We start from the raw sequence: 10,446 nt of genomic DNA, 5'->3' as shown, positions 1-10,446 counted from the left end.
ATGATTCTATTTTATATCTATGACTATATCTGGTTCAATTTTATTTTTTCTCATTTCTTCTTTATATTTCCTTAGAATCATTTTTGATGATTTTGTAAAAAGAAAACATTGCATGTAAGTTCCACAGATTTATTTATTTATTTATTTATTTATTTATGCAGACTCTCACATGTTTATAGAATAAGCTCTTAAATATCAGACTAAGAGCCTCCTATGCTGTTATCTCCTTGAGGGTGAAGATAACATACTACTTTTATTTGTGCTTTATTCATTGTAAACACTCAGTAAATATTTAAGGAATAAATAATTGAATGAATATGCAGGATTATTACAACAAAAAGAGCAAGGAGGACAGTCGTTATTGCAAGTATCAAACTGGAGATACAAATCCTGTGTTAGATACTACGAGGTGAGAAGTCTTTCAATTTTCTGGCTGGATTGAGATTTCTGGTGTGTCACTTTTTCCCTAAGCTCCCCTTGACCCTAAACAATTTCCTCATGGCATTTTTCACCTCATTGTTTCTTAGTGAATAGATCAGAGGGCTCAGCAAAGGAAGCATCACAATGTTGAAGAGGATGACAAATTTGTCAGCAGTCAGAGTGGTAGAGGGACAAATATACATTAACATAGGGGGCACAAGAACCAAAAAAGACAGTGATGATTGTGAGCCGCAAGTGGAAAGGGCCTTGTGCTGTCTCTCAGATGATTGGTTTCTTAGTTTCATTAAGATGACCACATAGGAGATAATAAGGGTAAAGAAGAAGACTAAAGAGATCACGCAACTGTTGGCCACCACAATGAGCCCCACCACAGAGGTGTCTGCACTGGTCAACTTCAGCAGGAGATGAACATCACAGAAGAAGTTGTCTATCTCATTGGGCCCACAAAAGGGCAGCTGTAAGGAGTGTCTGCAGGATGGAAGGCAGGAAGCCAGCTACCCAGGAGGCCCCCACCAGCAGGTCACACTTCCATGATGGTTGTATAGCGCAGGGGCCTACAGATGGCCACATAGCAGTCATAGGCCATGACTGTAAGAAGGAAGATCTCAGCTGGGCATGGTGGCTCAAACCTATAATCCAGCACTTTGGGAGGCTGAGATAAGAGGATTGCCTGAGCCCATGGGTTCAAGAACAGCCTGGGAAACTTGGCAGGGTCTCATCTCTACAATAGAACAAAAAAATTAGCCAGGTATGGTAGTGCACACCTGTAGTTCTGGCTTCTTGGAAGGCTGAGATGGAAGGATTGCCTGAGCCCAGCAGATCAATGCTGGGGTGGCTGTGAGCATGACACTGTACTCCAGCCTGGGCAATGGAGTGAGACTCCAACTCAAAAGAAAAAAAAAGGAAGGACGATCTCAGTGCCACCAAAGAAATGGGCAAAAAAGAGCTGGGTCATGCAGCCATTGAAGGAGATAATCCTGCGCTCCACAAAACTGTCAGCAATCATCTTAGGTGTGGTAGAGGATGGACAACACATGTCAGTAAAAGACAGGTAGCTGAGGAAGAAGAATTGAGGGTCTTGCTGGCATTGATGGTGAGGATGACTAGAAGGTTCCTCAGGACAGTGAGCGTATGACAGAGGGAGAATACCACAAAGCATGCATGTTGCATCTCCCTGCTCGGGAAAAGGCCAAATAAAACAAAGTCACATTGTTCTTGGCACCCATGGATTCTCTGCCCCAAGCACTGACAAAGTGACTGGCTCTGCAAAGACACAAATTATGTGATAAAATAAGTTTTTGAGACATCACCAAGATGGCAGAGTAGGAGAGATACCAACTTCCATCTGCCCCACACAAAAGAAAACAATATAAATGTTATTCACAAACAAAAATAGACCTGAGAGAGCTCAAGGGTTCATTAAAGAATAGGCAGCAACACAGTGGAGAAAGAACATGGAAAATAAACAAACAGAAATGATTGCTGGTGATATCAGCATATTTGAGATGCCAAGAGATGGCTAGCAATAAAAAAGGAAGACAGAAGTTATTTGCACTGGCCACGTGGTCGAAACCATTGTGGTTTCCAGAAACCTTCTCCACAGAGGACATTACCACATCATGCCACAGAAGCAGCCAATAGCCATTTCCACCAGGGAACCCTAGAAAGGAAGATGTAGTTGCATATTTCTCCTTCCCACCCAAGAAGCAGATGATGTTGAGCACTTAGGAAAGGAATCTGCCACCCCTCCCAAACCTGTGCATGTTTCCACCCCTGAGCTTCAGTTACCTTTTGATTTCCCACATTGCAGATTCAGGCTCTGTGACTGCACTGCACACAACTATATCTCAGACACAGGAGTCATAATCAGAAAGAGCTAATTTGAACATTATGTTTCTTAACCAAGTTCTCTTTCTGAGCATGCTCACACACCAGCTTCCATAGAAAGCTAGTTCCCATCTCAACCCCAGAGCTGCAGTATAACCCTGTATACATCTATGCTCCCATTCTCAGCTCCCTGACTGTTTCAAAGGCATCTACACCTTGAATACTGTTACCAAAGTGGCAGCAGGGATGCCTGCATCCTGGAAACTAGTGTCATTACCACTCTGGACCACATAGCCATAGTTCATGCATGTGTACCCATGCTTCATGCCTCAGTTTCATGGTTACTCAATGGGCATCCTTCAGACACCTATGCCACCACCACCGAAAGAGGCACATAAGCCAGACCCAATGGCAAGATGTATTCCCCTCACTCACAATTTCTACTTTGGAAGAAAAAGAAACTGGAAAAACCATAGCAGCCATTGTTACCAAAGACCCCAACAATATTTGTTGCCACTGTGAACTTTCAAAGCGTTGGCCATTAAGGATCCCTGAAATCTGTGTCAGCACCAACCTTTGATAACAAAGCTTCGCAGATACATCTGCATCTCACTGGTACCAGAACCATTGGATCCCACCCAGAAAGTACAATCAGAACTCCACCCCTAGAAGGGAAAGTCTTTCCAAGCTGAAACTAACCTGTGAAATCTGGAAGAGAGGACTGTTGCATCAAATGTGTGGACATCAACTGGAAGCAGTGATAAACATGAAAAAACAAGGAGACATAACACCATCAAAAGAGCACAGGATTTTCCAAATTGCTGACCCAAAAGAAATGAAGGCATATTAACATCCTGACAAAGAATTCAATGTAATTGCTTGAAAGAAGTTCAGCAAACTTCAATAAAATGCAGAGTAAAAATTTAAAAACCAAAAAAATCTGAAAAACAATAAACAACCAAAATGAGAAATTTAACAGAGAGATTACAACTATTTTTAATGAATAAAAGAGAGAGAGATGACTCATAAATAAAATCAGAAATGAAAAAAGAGACATTATAACTAAAATTACAAAAATATAAACGACCATAAGAGATCACTATGAACAATTATACACCAACAAATTGGATAACCTAGAAGAAATTGTTACATTTTTAGACACATATACCCTAAAAGACTGAATAATGAAGAAGTAGAAAACCTAAACAAAACAAATTATAAGCAAGGAGATTGAATCAATAATAAAAGTTATCATGAAAGAAAAACTCCTTAACTAATGTCTTCACTACTGACTTCTACTAACACTTAAGGAAGCAGTCGCACCTATCCTTCTCAAACTCTTCCAGAAAAATAAATTAAAAGGGAGGAAATGCTTCTAAACTCAGTTTAAAAGGCCAGCATTGCCCTTATGCCAAAGTCAAATGAGGTTACAGAAAAGAAAGTCACAGGCCAATATCACTGGTGAACATAGATGCAAAAATCCTCAACGAAATACTAGAAAACTGAATTCAACAGCACATTTAACAGATCACTCACCCTAAGCAAGTGAGATTTATCCCTGGAATACAATGATGGTTCCACATAAGCAAGTCATTAAATGTGATATCTCACATTAGCAGCATGAAGGACAAAAGCATGAACATCTCAAAAAATGCTTTAAAAATTGGACAAAATTCAAAATCCTTTTACGATAAAAGTCTCAATATACTAGGTATAGAAAACATGTATTTCAACATAATAAAGGTCATACAAAACAAGTCCACAACTAATATCAAATTCAATGGCAAAAAAGTTGATTTGTTTCTCTAAGATCAGGAACAAGGTGAGGACATCCACTATCACTACTTTTATTCAGCAACGTACTGGAAGACCTAACCAGCAAAATTAGCCAAGAAAATAAATTTAAATCATCCAAATTTAAAAGGAAGAAGTTAAATTAACTCTGTTTACAGATGACAAGATCTTATATAGAGAAATCTTAAAGATGCCATGGAAAAAAGCTGTTAGAAACTAATAAATAAATTCAGAAAATATGCAAGCTACAAATTCAACATTAAAAATGAGTAGCATTTCTGCCAGGTGTGGTGGCTCATGCCTGTAATCCTAGCACTTCGGAAGGTTGAGGCAGGAGGATTGCTTGAGCCCAGAAGGTTGAGACCAGCCTGGGCAGCACAGTAAGATCTTGTCTCTATCCCAAAATCAACCCAGTATGGTGGCATGTGCCTGTATTCCTAGTTACTTGGGACACTGAAGCAGAAGGATAACCTGAACCTAGGAGGTTGAGGCTGTGGTAAGCCATGACCATGCTACTGCACTCCAACCTGGGCATCATGAGTGAGACCTCGACTCAAAAAGAAAATTAGTGGCATTTCTATACACTAACAACAAACTATCTCCTAAAAGTACTTTTAAAAAATCCCACTTACAACAGCTATATAAAAAATAGAATAATTAGAAGTAATTTAACCAAGAAGTTGAAAGGTATATATATGGTAAACATTGATGAGAACATGTAGAAGATAAAAATAAATCAAAATATTTTCATTTTCATAGATTGGAAGACTTATTATTATTAAAATGTCCATACAACTCAAAGAGAACTGTGAATTCAGTGTAATTCCTATCAAAATTCCAGTAACATTTTTCACAGCAACAGAAAAAGTAATTCTAAATTCATATGGAACCTCAAAAGAACTCAAAGAGCCAAAGCAATTATGAACAAGGCTAAAAACATCACATTACCTGATTTTAATACCACTACTAGACTATAGTAACCAAAACAGCACGGTATGGACATTAAAGACAGAAATGTGGACCAATACAACAGACTAGAGAGACCAGAAATAAATCCACTCATTACAGTCTACTGACTTCACAAAAATACTATGAGTACATAATGGAAAAGGACAGTCTCTTCAATAAATGATGCTTGGCCAGGTACAGCGGCTCAAGCCTGTAATCCCAGCACTTTGGGACGCCAAGATGAGAGGATTGCCTGAGTCCGGGGATTTGAGGCCAGCCTGGGCCCCTCGGTGAGACCTCACCTCTACAATATATTAAAAAAAATTAGCCAGCCATGGTTGCATGCACCGGTAGTTCCAACTACTTGGAAGGCTGAGGCAGAAGGATCACCTGAGCCCAGCAGGTAGACACTGGGATGACAGTGAGCATGCCACTGCACTCCAGCTTGGGTTACAGAGTGAGACTCTGACTCAAAAATAAATAAATAGTGCTGAGAAAACTAGATATCCACACGTAGATGAATGAAGGTAGACTCTTATCTCAACCTATATGTAAAAATCAACTCAACATGGACTAAAAATTAAAAGCAAAAGCTAAAACTGCAAAACTACTAGAAGAAAACATAGTGGGAACTCTCCATGTCATTAGTGTGGGCAATGAGTTTTTGGCTATGACCCCAAGAACACAGGCAATAACAGCAAAAATGGACCAATGAAATTGCATTAAACTAAAAAGCTTCTGCACAGCAAAAAAAGCGGTCAACAGAGTGAAAAGACAACCCGCAGAATATATTTGCAGACAATACATTTGATAAGAGGTTACTATCCAAAATATATTTTAAAATTCCAACAGGTTGGGCACAGTGGCTCACATCTATAATCCCAGCACCCCACTTTGGGAAGCAGAGGCAGGAGGATGTCTTGAGCCTAGCTGTTCAAGACCAGCATGGGCAACATAGTGAGACTGTGTCTCCACAAAAAGTCAAAAAGTTAGCCAGGCAAGGTGGCATCTGCCTATAGTCCCAGCTAGTTGGAAGACTGAGGCAGAAGGATTATTGCCTGATCACAGGACACCAAGGCTGTGGTAGCCATTACTGTGCCATTGTACTCTAGCCTGGATGACAGAGTGAACCTCAACTAAAAAAAAAAAAAACTCCAAAATAAAGCAAATAACCAATTTAAAAAATGGGTAAAAGCCCTGCATATACATTTGTCAAAAGAGACATTCAAATGACCAACGGGTATATGAAAAATGCTCACTGTCGCTAATCATCTGGGAAATGCAAACTAAAACCACAATTATATATCACTTCACACTGGTTCAAATGACTACTACCAAAAGGAAAAAAGATAACAAGTGTTGGTGAGGATGTGGAGAAAAGAAAACCAGTAAACACTATTGGTGGGAATGTAAATTAGTGCAAATCATTGTGGAAAACAGTATGGCATTTCCTTCAAAAACTAAAAATAAAACTACCGTATGATTCAGCAATTCTGCTATTGGGTATGTCTTCAAAAGATATGGAATCAGTATATTGAAGAGATATCTGTTCTCTTGTGTTTATTGAAGCATTATTCACAGATAAGGATAAGGACTCAACCAAAATAAGGACTCAACCTTCAGTATTTTTCAATGAGTAAAGAAAATGTGGTATATATACACAATGGAATATCATTCACATTTTTAAAAATAAGGAAATCCTGTCATTTACAGCAACATGGATGGAGCTGGAGGACATTATGTTAGGTGAAATAATCCAGGCACAGAAAGACAAATACTGTATGATCTTGCTTATATGTGAAATCTAATGAAATCAAACATAGAAACAGATGGTAGAATGGCAGTTACCAGAGTAGAAGTCACAAATTTTGAATCAATTATATTCAGCCTTTTTTCCTTAACACTTCCACAAGGTGATATTCTTCAAAAAATGTTTTTAATATGGCATTATTTAAAAATCCCATAATTATCCTTCCACTTGTGAAAAGGAGAAAAAAGAGTGCAGAGGACTTTATCTTGCAACTTGGGTCCTAGCCCAACCACAGTAAAATAAAGCACCAAGCAAATTTCCAAAGCCCCTGTTTCCAGGTCTTTGCCACTGGATGATGTTTCTAGATCCACCCTCAGCCAGGAGAAAATCTACTGCCCTGATAGAATATACCAAGTCCAAGCAAAATTCACCACATGGTGACTAAACTGGTCTTGAGCCTCGAATAAACAGCAGCAGAAGCCAGGCAATAGTGGCCACAGACCTTGGGCAAACCCCAGTGTTGTGCTAACCTGGAAAACTTTAGGTGCAATTCTGCACAGTGCTAGCTGTGGTGGTCACAGGAGTGCCTGTGTAACCATGCTCCCAATTTCAGGAAGCCCAGAGTGGAGAGAGACTCTTTCTGACTGAGGGAAAGAGCTGAAAGAGAGTGAAAGGCTTTGCTTGGTAACCCAGAGAATTCGCCTTTATCTTACCCAAGTCCAAAAGTCCTATGTTTCTAAAAGTCTGCAAAGAGTCACAACATTTTGGGGCTTAGCGTGCTCCTTAATACTGAAACTTGTTGCAGTGACCTCAGGCTTAGTGCACAAAACTGAATTCCCTTTTAATTCTTGGAAAGCCCTCTCAAGAAGGACAGGTACATATGCACCACATTTTCTTTACCCAGTCCACTTTCAATGGGCATCTGGGTGGGTTCCATGTCTTGGCTATTGTGAATACTGCTGCAGTGAACATATGTGTGCAGGTGTCTTTTTGGTAGATAAATTTATTTTCCTCTGGGTATATTCCCAGAAGTGGGATTGTTGGATCATATGGAAGCTCAGTTTTTAGGTATTTGGGAAAACATCACACTGCTTTCTCCAAAAGTTAAATTAGCTTACTTTTCTACCAATTGTGTAAAACCATTCCCTTTTCTCCACAGTCATGACACCTGTTTATTTTTACTTTTTAATGATACACATATTTACAAATGTTACATAGTATCTCATTGTGGTTTGGGTTTGCATTTCTCTGATGCAAGAAGTGAGGCTGAACATTTTTTCATGTTTGTTGGCTGCTTGAATGCCTTCCTTTGAGAAGTGTCTGTTCATGTCCTTTGCTTAAAGTAAAAACTTTTAAAAGGACAAGTATAAATAAGCCCAGACTGCTAAAAATGAAATAAATATCTAAATCTTTAATTCCCAGACATTGATGAATGTCCACAGTATCAAGAGCATCCAGGAAACACGACATCACCAAACAGACTAAATAAGGCACCAGTGACCAGCCCTGGTGATGGAGATATGTGGCCTATTAGACAAGCAATTCAAAAGAGCTGTCTTGAGTATGTTCAATGAATTCTGAGATAACACAGAGAAGAGATTCTGAAATTTACCAAAGAAATTTAGTAAAGAGATTGAAATGTTTTTGATGAAAATCAAGCAAAATTCTGGAGCTAAAATATTTCATATACAAACTGAAAAAAAATGCATCAGAGTCTCTCAACAGCAGAATTGATCAAGCTGAAAAAAAGAATTAGTGAGCACAAAGATAGACAATATGAAAATATGCAGTCAAAGGAGAAAAGAGAAAGAAGAATGAAGCATGTCTACAAGGTCTAAAAAAATAGCCCCCAAAAGGCAAAACTTTTTGGAGTTATTGGTCTTAAGGACAATGCAAAGAGAGAAAGATTGGGTAGTTTTATTCAAAGAGACAATAACAGAGGATTTTCCAAACCTAGACAAAGATATAAATATCCAGATATAAGAAGGTCAGAGAATACAAGTAAATTCAACCCAAATAAGACTACCTCAAGGCATATAATAATCAAACTATCAAAGACCAAGCATTAAGAAAGGATTCTAAAGGCAACAAGAGAAAATAAGCCAAGCAAAGAACATATAAAGAAACTCCAATATGTCTTGTGTCAGACTTCCCAGCAGAAACCTTACAGCCCAGAGGGACTGGGATAGCATATTTTAAATGCTGAGGGAAAAAAACTTTAATCCTAGAATATTATATCCAGAAAAATTATTCTTCACACATGAAAGGGAAATAAAGACTTTCTAAGAGAAATTTTTTTAAAAGCTAAGAGGTTTCATTGACACCAGACCTGTCATACCAGAAATAATAAAGAAAATTCTTCAAACTAAAAGAAAAGAATGCTGATGAGCAACAAAAAAATCATCTGAAGGTATAAAATTCTCTGATAATAGTAAGTATGCAAATAAATATAGAATACCTTGACCCTGTAATTGTAGCATGTAAACCATTTATATCTTGAATAGGAAGACTAAAAGACAAAACTATTAAAAATTCCAACTACAATAAGTTTTAAGAGACAGTATAGCTGGGCTCGGTGGCTCAGCCTGTAATACCGTGCCTTTGGGAGGCTGAGGTGAGTGGATTGCCTGAGCCCATGGGCTCGAGACCCGCCTGGGCAGTGAGACCTCATCTCTACAATAAATCAAAAAATCAGTCGGGCGTGGTAGCGCATGCCTGTAATTCTGGCTACTTGGAAGGTTGAGGCGGAAGGATTGCCGGAACCCAGCAGGTCGAGGCTGTGGTGGCTGGGAGCGGCCACTGCTCTCCAGTCTGGGTGACAGAGTGAGACTCCAACTCAAAAAAAAAAAAAAAAGAGACAATATAAAAATATATAAGTAGAGACAGTAAAAAGTCAAAAAGCAACAGGGTGGAGTTAAAGTATAGAGTTTTTAGTATTATCTTTGCTTGTTTCCTTCCTTTTCTTTGTAATCAGAGTAAGTTGTCATCAGTTTAAAATAATTGGTTACACAAGCTGACCACATGCAGAAGATTGAAACAGGACCCCTACTTATCACCATACACAAAAATCTACTCTAAATGTATCAAAGACCTAAACATAAAACCTCAAACTATAAGAACCTTAAAAAATTCAGGAGACACCTTTATGGAAACTGGAACTGACAACCAATTCCTGATCAAAGTCCCAAATGTCCATGCCATAAGAGAGACAAGTGGAACTTCATCAAACTGAATAGCTTGTGCATAGTAAAAGAAATCATCAAAAGAGTAAGAAGAAGCCCACAGAATGGGAAAAAGGTTTTACCAACTGTTTATCTGACAAAGGCCTAGCATCCAGTATCTGCAAGGAACTCAAATGTGTTGAAAGAAAAAAAACAGCCCCATTATAAAGTATGGGCAAAATATGTGAATAGGCACTTCTCAAAAGAAGATATACAAGCAGCCAATAGACACATGAAAAAGTCCTCAGTCTCACTAATCATCAGAGAAATGCAAATCAAAACCACATTGAGATACCACCTAGCCCCAGTAAGAATGGCCATCATTAATAAAACAAACAACAATGGATGTTGGGAGGATGTGGAGAAAAAGGAACAGTTCTACACTCCTGGTGGGAATGCAAATTAATGCAACCTCTATGGAAAACAGTGTGATGATTTCTTTTTTTTTCCCCCTCTTTCTTTTTT

At 38.6% G+C, this 10,446-nt stretch overlaps 1 pseudogene; it reads right to left on the bottom strand.

Annotated features, from left to right (window-relative positions):
* Positions 1–455: 455 nt before the first annotated feature.
* Positions 456–1,667, bottom strand: LOC110594718 (annotated as a pseudogene).
* Positions 1,668–10,446: the final 8,779 nt, after the last annotated feature.

This window comes from Carlito syrichta, unplaced genomic scaffold (genome assembly GCF_000164805.1).
Source record: "Carlito syrichta isolate Samal-C Ts95f unplaced genomic scaffold, Tarsius_syrichta-2.0.1 Scaffold129663, whole genome shotgun sequence".
Taxonomy (NCBI): Eukaryota; Metazoa; Chordata; class Mammalia; order Primates; family Tarsiidae; genus Carlito; species Carlito syrichta.
This window is presented reverse-complemented; position numbering and strand designations above follow the sequence as displayed.